Source organism: Loxodonta africana, chromosome 3 (assembly GCF_030014295.1).
Source record: "Loxodonta africana isolate mLoxAfr1 chromosome 3, mLoxAfr1.hap2, whole genome shotgun sequence".
In the NCBI taxonomy this organism is placed as follows: Eukaryota; Metazoa; Chordata; class Mammalia; order Proboscidea; family Elephantidae; genus Loxodonta; species Loxodonta africana.
In genome coordinates this window covers 105,737,785-105,754,774 of record NC_087344.1, presented here as the reverse complement: position 1 = coordinate 105,754,774, position 16,990 = coordinate 105,737,785, and positions in this window count along the sequence as shown.

Below are 16,990 nucleotides of genomic sequence, written 5' to 3'. Positions count from 1 at the left end.
TGTCTATTAAGTGTTTTTCTGTCCCTGCCCCTCCCCTCACTCTTAACATTACTGAACATTTTGATCAAATATTCTATAGAAGAATCCTGATTAAATGGGGAAAAATACAGAACAGGATTTCAAATTCTCATGGACTCCAGACTTTCTGGAGCCATGGAGGTTGAATGAACCCCTGAGATAATCTTTAAACCTTAAACAAAAAAAATTCCCTGAGACCGTGGTCTCAGGGAACATCTAGCTCAATTGGCATAACATAGTTTATAAAGTAAATGTTCTACATTCTACTTTGGTGAGTGGCGTCTGGAGTCTTAAAAGCCTATGAGCGGCCATCTAAGATAATCCACTGGTTTCACCCTGTTTGGAGCAAGGGAGAATGGCGAAAACCAAAGACACAAGGGAAAGATTAGTCCAAAGAACTAATGGACAAAGGACTACCACAGCCTTCACCAGACTGAGTCCAGTACAACGAGATGGTGCCTGGCTACCACCACTGACTGCTCTGACAGAGATCAAAATAGAGACTCCCAGACAGAGCTGGAGAAAAATGTAGAACAAAGTTCTGACTCACAAAAAAAGACCAGACTTACTAGCCTGACAGACTGGAGAAACCGTGAGAGAATGGCCCCCAGACACCCTTTTAGCTCAGTAATGAGGTCACTCCTCAGGTTCACTCTTCATCCAAAGATTAGACAGGCCCATAAAACAAAATGAGACTAAAGGGGCACACCAGCTCAGGGGCAAGGACTAGAACGCAGGAGGGGACAGGAAGGCTGGTAATAGGGAACTCAAGTTTGTGTCATGGGGTTGTTAACCAATGTCACAAAACAATATGTGTACTAATTTAATGAGAAGCTAGTTTGTTCTGTAAAGCTTCATCTAAAGTACAAAAAAAAAAAAAAATACCTGACATCTTCTTAAAACCAAATAATAGATTAGCTTAACTACTAAAAAAAGTCTGCTTTGAGCATTATGTTCTTTTAAGAACTATCAAATTGACAACAATAGCTTGAATGATTAGATAGGAACCTTAGGGGGCAGTGAGTTAATGGGGGATGAAAACTCAGAAACGGAGGGTAAGAATGGTTGCACAGCGTGAAGAAGGTAATCAGTGTCACTAAACTGCACATGTAGAAACTGTCGAATTGGTGTATGTTTTGCTGTGTATATTCCCAACGACAACAAAATAAATTTTTTTTAAAAGATTACAGCAAAGAAAATCCTGTGGAACAGTTCTACTCTGTAACACATGTGGCCACTTTGAGTCAGAATCCAGTGGTCTGCAACTGAAAACAACAAAAACAAATTCCCAGGTGATGCTGAGTCTGCTGATACAGAAACCACACTTTGAAAACCACTGCTGTAGCGAAAAAAACATTAAACTGAAACAAGGGAGATATGTGGTCTCTTGATTCCTCTGCCTGCTGTGTGACCTTTGGCCCTTAACTCTTGTCTGTAAAATGAGGTTGGATTTAGAATATCCCTATGTTCCCTTTTTATCTATCAAAAACTAATTTTGTTAGTTCACACAGGACATACAGCTACTCACCCCCACAAACTGATGCCCTGTAGCCACACCTTGCCCTGTCAACTGGTTCTTTTGCCTACTTTTGAGATGCCTCCACTAACATCAGTTTACAGAGTCACAGAGCACTGCTAATCACATATGTGGTCCTAGGACTTTATACTTTACTTAGCTTTTTTTGGAGCTTAGATTATGAAATGGAAAGAGGAGTGACACAGGTAAACTAACTAGAAAAAACCAGCTGAAAGTGGAACCTAAGATTTCACAAAAGAGTCCACCACTGAGCATCCCTGTGCGCAGCCACCTCAGGGTCCCAAAGATCAGTTGCTGAAAGGACAGCAGAACAAGAAGAAGTAGGATTTAGAGTCAAACAGACCTGGGATCAAATTTCAACAGCACCATTTATTAACTCTGCAAGCCTTTTGATCTCTGTGAGCCTTAACTTGCTTATCTGTAAAAGGGAGATAATACCTACCTCATAGGCTTGTGGTGAGGCCTAAATGAGATAATGTATATAAAGGACTTAGCACAATGCTGGATATATAATAGTATACAATCGTGAACATCATCATCATTATTAACCATGGGCCAATTATATAGCCTCTCTGATCTTAGTTCCTGAATGATGAGGAGTAAATGAGATAATATAACAAAGACAGAGCAAATTCCCTGGTACTTGGAAGACACTCAGTAAATCATAACTATTCTTATTGGAAGAAGCCCTAGCGGTGCAGTGGTTAAGAGCTTGGCTGCTAACTGAAAGGTTGGTGGTTTGAACCCACCCAACAGCTCCTCTAAAGATTACAGCCTAGGAAACCCTATCGGGCAGCTCACTTTGTTATATAGGGTCACCATGAGTCAAAATTGACTCAATGGCACATGACAACAACTATATTCTTATTGGAGGATCAGTGAAGATGAGGGAGACCCTCAATGAGGTAGATTGACACAATAGCCTCAACAATGGCCTCAAACACATCAAAGATCATGGAGATGCTGCAGGACCAGGCGACATTTTGTTCTATCATGTGTAAGGTTGCCATGAGTCAGAGCTGACTCCAGAGCAAATAACAACATCCTTATCACAGAGGGCAGTGATAGTTCGGTGCAGAATTTTCATCTTCCATGCGATAAACTCAGGTTCCATTCCTGACCAATGAGCTTCATGCACAGCCACCACTCATCTGTCACTGGAGGCTTGTGTGTTGTCTTGATGCTGAAGGGGTTTCAGTGGAGCTTCTAGACTAAGATGGACTGGGAAGAAAGGGCTGGCTATCTGCATCTGAAAATCAGCCCATGAAAACCCTATGGTCAAATCCACAGCTGATTATGGGGATGGCACAGGATTGGGCAGCATTTTTTTCCACTGTGCATGGGGTATCCATGAGTCAGGGGCCTACTCAACAAGAAAAAAAACCAAACCCACTGCCATCGAGTTGACTGCAACTCACAGTGACCCTATAGGACAGAGTAGAACTGCCCAATAGAGTTTCCAAGGAGCTCCTGGCGGATTTAAACTGCCAACCTCTTGGTTAGCAGCTGTAGCACTTAACCACTATACCACCAGGGTTTCCAAACAAGAGCTAACAACAATTCTTACCACATATACTCAAGTAACTAACTTCATACTATTTACTTTGCCTCGAATTTTTAACCCATTTATAATACTTATCATAGCCTGCCAAATATTATATAACTGTCTGTTATGTTATGTTTGTCTACATATTACCCAACAGTGTAAGCTCTGAGGGCCGGGGTCCAGTTTTATTCATCTTTGTATCCTCAAAAACATATGGCACTTTGCCTGTAATATGTATTCTATTAACACTGGCAAGTCTCACTCTCAGACTTAACACACTCAACATCAGTCCATGTTGCCTCTTACAATTCATGGTAATTTACACATTCATCAGATTCTGACAAGCTTGCAAAGAAGGCAGTGCAAAGGGTCTTATGCCTGTTTTACAGGTGAGAAAACTAATGTTCTAAGAGTTATGTGAACGGCCCAAGGTCATAGAGCTAGTTGGTGGTACAGCTAGGACTCAACCCCAGATTCTCTAATTCCGAGGCCAGTGCTCTTATTTTCTAAACTTCAGCCATTTCTCTACAACTTTCACAATTTTGCCATAGCCTCATACCACCTGGGCTCTTATCTACTTATTATGTTTCTTTATATTGACTGATTTTGTTTGAATAATTTATTTGAGAAGGGAACTATATATCATTCACTACCCATAAATAAATGAATGCAATAAAATGAATACAAGAACAATGAAATAAGGCTACCAAATTCCAGCTGGTTATCTACTGTCTCTCAGCCTGTTGAAGTTCTAAGCTTAATCTTGGTTTTTAAAAAAAATGTAAGGAGGGTGGTGTTTAGCAAGAGTTAGAAAGGTGTTTAAGATATGCAACGTCTAAACAAGATTGCTTATCTGTAATCACATGGCTGAAAGTAAAATTCAAGAAGGAATACTTTCTTATTATGCAGATTAATATAATTTAAAGCTAGGCCCATGTACCACCTAGAATCATCTCTAGCACCACATCAAATTATCTCTTAATTATCAGAGATAAGTCTTACACGCTCTAATGTACCTCAGAGTATACCTTGGAAATCTATTTTAATATGAGTCACCAGAATGTTAATCAGAGTGTGATCACTTCAACCACAGTTCATGGGTATGACACTGACCCTGCTTCTAAAATTATGCCCCCATTCTGCTAGCTACCACACCTCTTCAACATTGTCTTTCTATCATAATTTCAGGTTTATACCTATTGCGTTTGATGAAAACTTCAGGCTTCTTGAACATAGCGGCTTCATTTTGTTCATCATAGTCTCCACATATTTTGTATAATGTCCAGCACATGGAGTGCAGTGCAGTGGGTTTCTCTTACATACAACTTTTCTGGCCAAGGGTTTATAATTCTGCCAAAAATAATTGGTTGGGCCACAACCTGCCCTGTGATTGGTCTATTTGTCATAACTTCCAGGGATTGGAGAGTTTACTATGCAAATAAGGTATGTAAAACCCTTGTGGGAATTGGTCTATTACTATGCAATTTAACTGATTGTGGCCTACCAGGTTTTAGAGGAGTAGCGTTATAAAAGGATCAGTCCCACAGAGGATGGGGGGACCTCACTGCCGTGAAGAAGACGAGCCTGAAACACACCCCATCCTTTGGACCAGTGGTCCCTGCACTAAGAACCTCCGAAACCAAGAAGACTAAGAAAACTGTAATGCTAGAGATGGTATAAGATGGCACAAGACAGCAGCAGCAGGATGAGCAGCAGGAAGGAACCAGGAGACTGGTGCTAGCCATCTGCAGTGGGCTTGCTGACCCGTGGAGCCAGAGAGACTTGAGCGCCTTTGGGCATGAGGCTTGCTGTTGAGTGGTGTGCCTTCGGGCACTTGTTGGTGGAGTTAAAGAGCTGTAACACTTGCCCAAGCAGGGCAGGAGCCAGCCCCAGAGTTGCCCTGTGGTGGAGGCCAGGCCAAGAGCAAGGCCTACCTACAGGCATACCTCGTCAAGAGGAGGCCTGTCCTGAGGGGACCGAGAGAAGGCCTGCATGGCTAAGAGGGGGTGTGCATGGCTAAGATGAGGCCTGCACAGCCAAGGGGGAGCATGCACAACAGAGAGAGAAGGGCCTGCATGCTTGCACAGCCAGTTGAGAGGAGCTGAGAGAGCTGCCCTGCACTGAAGCATGGAAGGATGTGCTCTCCACTTCAGGGGAGACTTCCAGACTTTGCTTACATGCTTCCTGATCCTGAGTCATAGCCTATTGTCCTTGATCCTGATCCCAAGTTGTACCCTGTTACTTCCTTAAAAAACCACTTAACTGTAAGTGTGGCCCGTGAGTTCCGTGTGGCCATTGCAACAAATTACTGAAACCAACAGAGAAGTAAAGAGTGCAGTGGCAGGAACAGCTGGTGTCAGAAATGGTGAAGAAGTTGGAGGGTGAACCTGTGTCGAACCTCCACCTTATAGGAACCAGCTTTGTGCTGTCCTAGTTCTTAGCCGTAAGGAATCTAGGCGATTTCTCGTGCCATTGCAACACATGGAGTTAATTTTGTTGAGTGAGTGACTGGCTGCTGAATGAATGAATGAAAAAATAAAGTTATTTCTTTCTTTGCCCTCTTTGAAGTTTCTCTACATGGACAGGAGAAAGGCTAATGGCTTGGGCGTGCTAAGATTCAGAAAAGAAAGCCAAAAGTGAATGAGAAAAGCTTGCCCTGCTCCTTCTCCCTGAAGGTGCTTGTTAAATACTCCAGAAGCCGAAAGTTTGTATTGAGAGAAGAATAAATGATGAGATGCGGGACTAGCCTAGCATTATTTGTGACAATAGTGTATTCTTACAAGTGAAAAAATCCTTTTCTCCCCGGCTTTTACTAGCTCACATGATTATTAACCTATAACATCTTAATGGTGATTGAAAAGAGGCAGCATTTATTTCAGAAGCTTGTTCTCTCAGACCAAAAAAAAAAAAAGTCTTCCAAGCAGTAAAAAAAAGAGCTGCGAGGAAAGAAATCAACATTCTTCGTATTTACCTGGCATGACTCACTATTCTCCATGAAAAACAGACTATTTACAAATGTTACTGGAATAACCCTATATGGTAGAGGAGCTCTCTCAGGAGATGAAGATGTTGAACTCCCACCCTTGGTCTTTTCCTCATGAAACACTGAGAAGCAAAATAACAATCTGTTAGGCTTCATCCTCCAAATATAATGCTGTAATGATGTCTTGCCCAGAACAGTGCTAAGAATTGTACAACTGGTAGTGGGGATGGACAGGCTATGTCATTCACATTCTTCATGCCATCTTCCCAAACATAATCAATACAAGTTGGCTTGGGGTTCATAGGTATGCCTGGAGATCAGATGGGTCTGGGCATATCTTTCCTCTGTGCAAAGTTAACTGCCAGGGGTAGTGTAACCCACAGATGTGGACCTCAATATTCTTACCTCTCCAGCTGGATAAAGGAAATGGAACTGAATGCTAGTGGGAAAGGGGCATTTCACTTTGGGAGTTTTCCAAGTCTGGGCTTCTGTTAAGGGCAGGAAGGATCACAATTACTATTTACTGAGTGCTTACTATGTGCCAGGCCAGTTCTATATAGATAGAGGCTCAAGTTCACTGAGAGGCGCCTTGAAGAAAGGCCTGGTAATACTGTTTCAGGAGTCCCTGGGTAGTGCAAATGATTAAAGCACTCAACTGTTAACCAAAAGGTTGGAGGTTTGAGTCTACCCAGGTGCCTTGGAAGAAAGTTCGGGTGAATTACTTCTAAAAAATCCGACTTTGAAAACCCTGTGGAGCACACTTCTATTCTGACACACATGGGGTTGCCATGAGTCAGAATCAACTTGAGGGTAACTGGTTAAAAAAAATACACACATACACATATAATCTTATTTAATTCTTTCAAGAATCTTATGATGTGGGTGTCCTATTATTGTGTCCATGTTATAGACCTTAAAAGTGAAGCAAACCAGACAGAAGTGGGAGAAAAATGTAGAACAAAAAATCAAATTAAAAAAAAGACCAGACTTACTGGTCTAACAGAGACTGGAGGAACCCCTGAGACTATGGCCCTAAGACACCCTTCTGACCTAGAGCTGAAGCCATTCCCAGAGACCACCTTTCAGCCAAACAATAGACAGGCCCATAAAATAAAAAATAAAAAAAAACACCTGAGACAAATGTGCTCCTTAGAACAATCAATTATATGAGATCAAAACGGCAATGTTTGCCCAAAAGCAAGGATGAGAACGCAGGAAGGGGTAGAAAATCAGGACAAAAGGAAACGGGGAGTCCAGGGCAGAAATGGGGAGAGTGCTTACACATTGCAGGGAATGAAACCAAGGCCATGAAACACTTTATGTACAAACTATCAAATGAGACTCTAATTTGCCCTGTAAACTTTCACCCAACACGCGCACGCACACACACACACACACACACACACACAAAACTGAACCAAGACATTTGTTAACTTGCCTGAGGCCCCATAGCCATTGGTGGCAGAGTCAGGTCAAAGTATTCTGACTCCAGAGCCCATGCTCTTTAATCACTGTGCCAAGCTGATTAACAAACCTCTGAAGTAACGCCGTTATATTTTTTATTTTATAGATGAGGAAACTGAGACACCAAGACATTAGGTAATTTATCCCTGCCCCCCATGCCCATACACACTCCCAGTGTCATTGAACCAGTAAGTGGCAGAATTGGGATTTAAACCCAGACAGCATAGACAAGGGTCAAGGCACTTACCCACTACACCTCACTACCAGCCCAGTACTTAGGTGAAAGGGTCCTAATGCTCTGTCAGGAGGGTTCTGCACCAGATCACTGGTCTACAGAGAAATGCTGCCAGGTGGAGAAGGCCACTTGGCTCGGCTTCTTCAACAGCCACAGGAGACCACTTAGGTCCTATGAAAGATTCTTACCCCTAGGCCCTCCCTTTTGGGAATCTCCTTAGGTTTTCAGGTACATCTGCCCTCCCTAAAAGGAGCCCTGGTGGCACAGTGGTTAAAAGCATACGGCTGCTAAGCAAAAGGTCGGTGGTTTGAACACACCAGCTGCTCTGTGAGAGAAAGATGGGGCAGTCTGCTAGATAGACTTACAGCCTTGGAAACCCTATGGGGCAGCTCTGCTCTGTCCTATAGGGTTGCTATTAGTCAGAATCAACTAGACAGCAGTGGGTTTGGTTTGAGGTTGGGCTTTCCCCAACGTGCTGGTTCATCTGTCAGTCTCCAGATGCCAACCTATTGCCAACCATTGTTGTGGCCTGACTTTTGGTCTCATAACCAGACCCCTTTGACCTGATGCTGGCTCACCACTGTTGACCTGGCTCTCAAATGGCATTCCCACTTTGTTCTTCACCCCATGACCACAGGCCAGGCTAACAACTCCAGACTCCAGAGTCAAATTTCAGCTGTTGCTTCCTCCCCCTTCCCTCGACCTCTCTACCACATGAGTCCCAAACTTGGTTCCCAGATACCCAACCCAGGTCACAGACCCCACTTGTCTCAGAGATCAGTATGGACAAGTCATTCCTAGAGACAAATCAAAAGGGCAGAAAAAGGAAAATAAGTTAAAAGCCGTGCACTGCTGGGTAGTTATGCAAAGGATCAGAAACATGATGGCTAGAGGTAAAAGATGATAAACTGACCAAAGAAGGGTTTACAAATGAATTTCAAGAGTAGAAAGGCTGTGTAGCATAGAGGTTAAGAGTTGACTCTAGAGATACATTGACAGGTTCAACCCTTGGCTCTCCCACTTACTAGATGTATGACTTCAGCAACTCCTTAATCAGTCTGTGCTTCATTTTTTCCCCGTATAAAATGGGGATAGTAATAGTTCCTATCCCATAGGGCTGTTGTGTGCTTAACCAAGTTGGTATGCATAAAGGATTGGAACAGCGCCTGGCATGTAGTAAGTACTATCCCACTAAAAAAACCCACTGTCATCGAGTCGATTCTATAGTAAGTATTATTATTGGTTCTTCAACAACCATAAAGTTCAGCATGCTTCATAGCACTAAAAGTAGGCTCTTGGAATAATTAACCCATGCCAGACCAACTTATTCCAATACCAGGTCTATCTTCTGGGTATAAGTGTCATTTGTTTTCAGATAAAGACTTTCATGTATCTGAAAACAGCCATCTTGTTCCACCTGAAGTTTCTCTTCATGCTAAATATTCTAAATTACTCAACTATTCCTTATGTAATATGGTATCCTGCTAAAGGCTAGCAGTCTGGTGTGTTGTTTTTTGCTGCTTGAGCAAGAAGTACTAGAAAGTTCCCCTGTTCACTTCCAAAATGTTTATAAAAAGTAACATGTAGAATTTCCCCTCCTCAATGGAATAGTTAAAATAATAACAATAGCTAATACCTGTTGAATATCACTACACCATGTACTAGACCTCATTTTGAACTATGCAAGTCCCTGGGGTTCTTTGATGATCCGTGGATGATTTCCAGGGAGGATCATACAGGACTTGGTACGTGGTATATTGTATCTCTATCAAATATTCTGCTTTCCCTTCATGGAACATCCCTCCCCATTCTGTTAACTCAGGAGTGGCCACGTTAGTTATTTGGGCAAATAAAGTTGCCATTTCTGGGCAGAAGCTTGAACAGCCAGGGGACCTTGTCTCTTTCCTCTTTGCCACAATGGTCAACAATAAGCTTAAGTCCAGAGTAAAGATGACTCTAGCTCCCTAGAAAAAGCTTCCCCAAGATGGAAATGTAAGATGAGCATTGTTGAAAGCCACTAAGATTTTTGGAGTCATCTATGATCACAGCATAACCTAGTCTATTTGACTACTACATGCCATAGCCCTTAAATACTGAATATTGTACAACGGTCTTATTGATTATGCTAATATAATGTGATTCTGCATCCCTTCACCTCCCGGGTTTCCTGTGAATAAATGTACACCACCTAAGGTGAGATAATGAGTCCTTGGGTGGCCCAATCAGTTAAGTGCTGGACTGCTAACTGAAAGGTTGGTGGTTCAAACCCACCCAGAAATACCTCAGAAGAAAGGCATGGAGAGCTGCTTCTGACAGATTGGAGCCTTGAAAACCTCATGGAGCACAGTTCTCCTTTGTAACACATGGGGATCACGTTTAGTCAGAATCAATTCAAGGGCAACTGGTTTGATTTTTGTTTTAAGATGATACCGCAAGGGCATTGGCTCAGTGGTAGAATTCTCACCTTCCATTGGGAGGCTTGGGAGTTGGATTCCTGGCCCATGTGTGCAACCACCACCTGTTTGTCAGAGGAGGCTTGTGTGTTGGTATAATGCTCATCAAGTTTCAGTGCAGCTTCCGGATTAAGTCAGACTAGGAAGAAAGGACCTTTCCAATCCTCAGCTCACAATCCCCAGCCTATGGTGCAGGACCTGCCAGTGTTCTATTGTGCGTGAGGTCACAGTCAGTCAGGGGTGATTCTATGGATCTAACAACAACAAGGTGAGAAGTGCAGCAACACATAAAACATTCCAGGTGTAGTCTTATGAACAGTCCCTTGTTCTGAATATGGTATTTCTTCTATGACAGGCCAATATTTTAATATATTAACTGATTTTCCCAGATTTCACCCTATGATCCTTCTCCCTATTTATGCAGCTAAGGAATTTTATGCACATTGCCTTAAGGAAGAGATAATGCATCAGAAATGAGAAATCAAGATTCATTTCTTCTAGTTTTTGTCTAGATCCCAGGAGAAGTAGAAAAAAATGGTTGTGCTTAGACAATACAATTGATTGAGGAGACTACAAATGGTTTAAGGCTTCCTACTCCCCACTTAAGTGGAAATGATTCCCTGGATAAGAAGGAACCTACACACCTGATCAATTCCTAGGACTGTGTCCTGACAGGGAAGAAGAAAAAAACAGAAGCTAGGTTGGTGGTGCAATGGTTAAGTGGTCAGCTGCTAACTAAAAGATAAGCGGTTTGAACCTACCTACTGCTCCATGGAAGAGAGATGTGACAGTCTGCTTCTGTAGAATTGTTGTTGTTGTTAGGTGCCCTAGAGTCAGTTCCAACTCATAGTGGCCCTATGGACAACAGAACAAAAAACTGCCTGGTCCTATGCCATCCTAATGGTCATTGTTATGCTTGACTCCATAGTCGTAGCCACTGTGTCAATCCATCTTGTTGAGGGTCTGCCTCTTTTTCGCTCTCTACTTCACCAAGCACAATGTCCTCCAGGGTTGGGTCCTTGGCGATAACACGTCCAAAGTACGTGAGACAAGTCTCGACATCGTCTCTCATAAGGAGCATTCTGGCTGTACTTCTTTCAAGGAAGATTTGTTCATTCTTCTGTAAGTCCATGGTATATTCAGTATTCCTTGCCAATACCATAGTTCAAAGGCATCAGTTCTTCCCTGGTCTTCCTTATTCATTGTCCAGCTTTCACATGTGTATGAAGTGATTGAAAATACCATGGCTTGGGTCAGGTGCACCTCAGTCCTCCAAGTGATACCTTTGCTCTTTAATACTTTAAAGAGATCTCTTGCAGCAGACTTGCCCAATGCAATATGTCATTTGATTTCTTGACTGCTACTTCCATGAGTGTTGATTGTGGATCCAGGTAAAATGAAATCCTTGACAACTTCAATCTTTTCTCTGTTTGTCATGATATTGCTTATTGGTCCAGTTGTGGGGATTTTTGTTTTCTTTATATTGAGGTATAATCCATATTGATGGCTATAGTCTTTGATATTCACCTTTAAGTGCTTCAAGTCCTCTTTGCTCTCAGCAAGCAAGGTTGTGTTATCTACATATTGCAGGTTGTTAATGAGTCCCCTCCAATCTTGATGTTGTGTTCTTTATATAGTCCAGCTTTCTCAGATTATTTGCTCAGCATATAGACTGAATAAGTATGGTGAAAGGATATAACACTGATGCACACTTTTCCTAAGTTTAAGCCATGCAGTGTCCCCTTGTTCTCTTTGAATGACAGCCTCTTAGTCTATGTACAGTTTCCTCAAGAGCACAATTAAGTGTTCTGGAATTCCCATTCTTCACAATGTTATCCATAATATGTTACAATCTACACAGTCAAATGCCTTTGTATAGTCAATAAAACACAGCCAGGATCCATCTGACATCAGCGATGGTATCCCTTATTCCATGTCCTCTTCTGTACCCAGCTTGAATTTCTGGCAGTTCCCTGTGGATGTACTGCTGCAATTGTTTTTGAATTCTCTTAAGCAAAATTTTACTTGCGTGTGATATTAATGATATTGTTCAATAAGTTTTGCATCCTGTTGGATCACCTTTCTTTGGGATGGGCACGAATATAGATCTTTTCTAGTTGGTTGGCCAGGTCTTCCAAATTTCTTGACATAGAAAAGTGAGCACTTTCAGCACTACATCCATTTGTTAAAACATCTCTATTTGTATTCCTTCAATTCCTGGAGACTTGTTTTTCACCAAGGCCCTCAGGGCAGCTTGGGCATCTTCCTTCGATATCATCAGTTCTTGATGGTATGCTACCTCTGGAAATGGTTGAATGTTGACCAATTCTTTTTGATACAGTGACTCTGTGTATTATTTCCATCTTCTTTTAATGCTTCCTGCGTTGTTCAATATTTTGCCCATTAAATCCTTCAATATTGCAATTCCAGGCTTGGATTTTTTCTTCAGTTCTTTCATCTTGAGAAATGCTGAGCATGTTCTTCCCTTCTGGTTTTCTAACTCCAGGTCTTTGTACATTTCAATATAACATTTCACTTTGTTTTCTCGAGCTGCCCTTTGAAATCTTCTGTTCAGCTCTTTTACTTTGTCATTTCTTCCATTCGCTTTAGCTGCTCTGTGTTCAACAGCAAGTTTCAGAGTCTCTTCTGACATCCATTTTGGTCTTTTCTTTCTTCCCTGTCTTTTTAAAGGCCTTTTGCTTTTTTCATGTATGATGTCCTTGGTGTCATTCCACAACTTGTCTGGTCTTGGTTGTTAAGGTTCAATGCATCAAATCTACTCTTGAAATGCTCTCTGAATTCAGGTAGGATATATACAGCCTTGGAAACCCTATAGGGCATTTCTACTCTGTCCTGTAGGGTCGCTATGAGTCAGAATCAGTGCAACAGAGATGGGTTAGGTTCCAGAGATCCAAATGAACAGAAGATGTGTATCCCATTTTCTAGGTAGAATTTAGAGAAGTGGCAAGATCCCAGAGTGAAATGTATCACAGACTGAATCTGGCCCAAATACAGGTCTTATTTGGCAAGCACAAAGTTTTTCAACAATTTGATTTTGAATGACTTTGGTTGAGGCATGCCCTCTCTACGTTCTCCAATACTCTCTCCCTATTCTCTCATACCCGGTCTAATATGCTGGCTTGTCTTTAAAGGCATTTGAGTTTAAAACAATAGTGTGGAGGGCAGGCAGAAAGATGGAAAAAACTCAGTCCTGCACGACATGATTCAGCCCCTGAGCTAACGCTGAAATCTTCCCTATGTTTGAATTTCCTCTTACTTTAGCCAATACATTATTTATTGTTTAATTCTGTTTAAGTTGGATTTTCCACTACTTGCAGTTAAAGCATCCTGACATAGCTTCATAACATTAATTTTAGTTTTAGAAAAATTTGAGGGTTATGATTTCTATATATCTGAGCTGAAGGACTGAGGTTCTTTTTGCTAAAATTGTATGTTACCTAAAACTGAGATCACTTAACACCCGTTAAGTATTAACTCATACTGACATATAGTTATCTAAAACCCCTGAAGCCTTTTATTATAGCTGTTCATGGATAATTACTGGGAAATAGATAATTCTCACACTTTAGTGCACCCTGAGGGCAGTGGTGGTTCAATGGTAGAATTCTCAGAGTAGAGTCCTTACCTTTCAGGCTCTATTTTTTGGATGAAGAATTCAACAAGGAAGACTGCTCTAAATCCCAGCCAAAAGGAGTTTAGGTTGTGTGGATTGTGGAGCCAAAAAATCTCAGGAGGGGTTCTAAATGGGAGCATCCTAAGAATGCCTTGTCTTAAAGGAAACTATGTCTCAGGCTATAATCAAGGCTTTTATCTAATTGGCTCTGACAAACCTTATTTTCCTTTCTTTCCAACATAAGTATAAATAAACCACTTTTCACTTCATTCATTCAATAAACATTACTGAGATCCTATTATGTTTCAGGAGTCCCTGAGTAATGCAAACAATAAAAGCGCTCAACTGTTAACCAAAAGGTTGGAGGTTTGAGTCTACCTAGAAGTGCCTTGGAAGAAAGGTCTAGTGAATTACTTCTGAAAGATTGTCCATTGAAAACCCTATGGAGCACAGTTCTACTCTGACATACATGGGATCACCATGAGTTGGGACCAACTCCATGGCAACTGAAACTGGAACTATGCTTCAGGCTCTAGGCTAGGTGTTGGGGATACAGACATGAACAGGGAACCCGACTTTAATAACCTTAAAGTTTAATGGAGGAGACAAACACCAAAACAAACCAAAAAAAAATGAAATAGGAGAATAGAGTGTTATATTTGAAAGAACAAGATCTAGTGTTAATAGGACCTTAATTAGAACCCTGGGTCCACCATTTACTAGCCAGGTGATTTGAACAAATTGGCTAACCTTAATTCCCTCATCCCTAAAAAGGGAATAATAAGAGTAATACCTATTTCATAACATTGTTTTGAAAAATGATCTATGAAGGAATCACATCAGGCACATAGTGAGCACTCAATATTAGCTTTTATTCCTGATACATCATTGAATAAAACAGACAAAAATCTCTGTCTTTGTGCAGCTTACATTACTATTTTCACACAATATGATAACACATAATGAAGGAAGCTCACCATTTTATCTCTGGAGTCTGGATTTTCTTATTCCCCTAGGTCCTAAGAAAAGAAATTGGGTGCAAGTCATTTCTTTGGGAGGTGATTCTAGAAAGCACAGTGAGAAAGAGAAGTGAAACAGGAAGGGAAGAAAAGCCAATAAATTATACATGAATTTTTGGGTCCCCTCTATGGGCAACTGGGTCCCTGGGTGATACAAACTGTTGAGTGCTTGCCTCCTAATGAAAGGTTATTGGTTCAAACCCACACAGGGGTACCTCAGAAGAAAGGCCTGGTGATCTGTTTCTAAAAGTTCGCAGCCATGAAAACCCTATGGAATGCAGTTCTACTCTGCAACACGTGGGATTGCCATGAGTATAAGTCGACTTGACAGCAACTGGTTTTCTATGGGCAACCAGGGCTCAGTCTCACAGGGACTCTTTAAATGATGTGGAACATACCTCAGAATTGTCCTGGGCTATTTGTCCACCAACTTGTTCTTCATTGGTAGAAGGTTGCTCTTGAAGTATCCCTGAAGTAAAGTATCCCTGAAGAAAGATACAGGAAGACATCCATATGCACAGTTGTCTGCAGGTGACCTCGTACTTGGGCCAAAGGGTTATGTATGAGGCACCAACAGCTCTGCTATGCTAACAGAGTGCCAGGCATGTGGTAGGCACCGGATAAATACATAAAAGAAAAAAGGGGGGAAATACCTAAATCTGCTTGAGAGATACAAAGAAGACTTCCCAAAGAAACAAATAATTCTTGAGGTTAGACTTGGAGGATGAGTCTGCTAAGTGGACAAAGCATGTAGTACATTCCAGGCAAAGGGAACAACATTAAGAATGGGAGAATGTGGGTTATGGAAAGAGATAAGGACATGGAATTACTGGGTATTGGATAGAAAGTAAAGGAATAAGCATAGAAAAGACTGGAGAGATAGCAGGAGCCAAATCATAGAAGGATTTATATATAGTCCTATGGTTTAGATTTTATTTTTAGGCAAAGGAGAACCATTGAGTTACTCAAATAAAAGAGTGATATGATTGATTTTGAATTTCAGAAAGATAAATTTGTCCTCCTTGTGGGCACCTCAGTGGGGTGGGTTAGTCTAATGTCAGGAAAACTAAGTAAGAAAGTGTTAACAATAATCTAGGAAAGAGATTGTAGGGTGTTGAACTAAGACAGTGGTAATGGTGATGGAAGAGAAGAGGTAACTATAAGATTTCTCTAAGAAACAGCAGGAATTTGTTAGATGTAGGAAAATAGAAAGAAGTAAGGATGATGCTCAAGTTGTTGGCTTTTATGACTAAGGGAAAATGGCACACCTAACCGCCAGGAACCAACACAGGAGGAGAAAGAACAGGTGAGGGGATGGAGGACTTCTTTTCACGTACATTGTTTCAGTGGCTTTGGAACTTCTGTGCTTCATACCTCCTAAAATCATGTTGAAACATACGGCCCTGATACATTTTGACATTGTTAAAATTTTATGTCATAAATATAAAAAGTTGCAAGGGGTATAATTTTCAGCTGTACTTTAAATACTGACATTTAAAAATAAAACTTATCTCACTCTTTTAAATGTATTTAATGGGATCTAAATATCACATCAATTTGATAACCACTAATATCTTCTTGAAAATTACATGAACAAGCTCTTCCGTGACAGTCAAAATTTTCTATTAGCCTTTTTCACTTAAACCAACATTCCCATCTCACTTCCCCTCAATTTTATTGTGACATAATATATCCTTATTAGAAGTCTTTTCCTGATTATCCTGATATACTCAGCAACAAAATATGCACATGAATGGAAATTAATTTTGTTAATTTCTGTCATCTTAAACTCTTATAAGAATTCAGTTCTTCAGAATTAAATTATAATTATTAGTAGTATGATAATGATAAAAAGGACAATGCATTACTAATTTTAACCAAAACTATTAAATAAAAATTAACGTTTTATTGAAAATGACTCTCACTGAGGTAGATTAAAATTGTTAAAATTAGCTCATATGAGCATTATTGCTAGACTGAGATAGTGTTCACATCAGTTCTGCTCTATTTTCTATTTTCATAGGTGTAGGTGTTGAGAAACCTTGTTCACATAAGTCAGAGGACAGAAATAGAGTTTTGTTGTAGAAATGTCACTCAATTC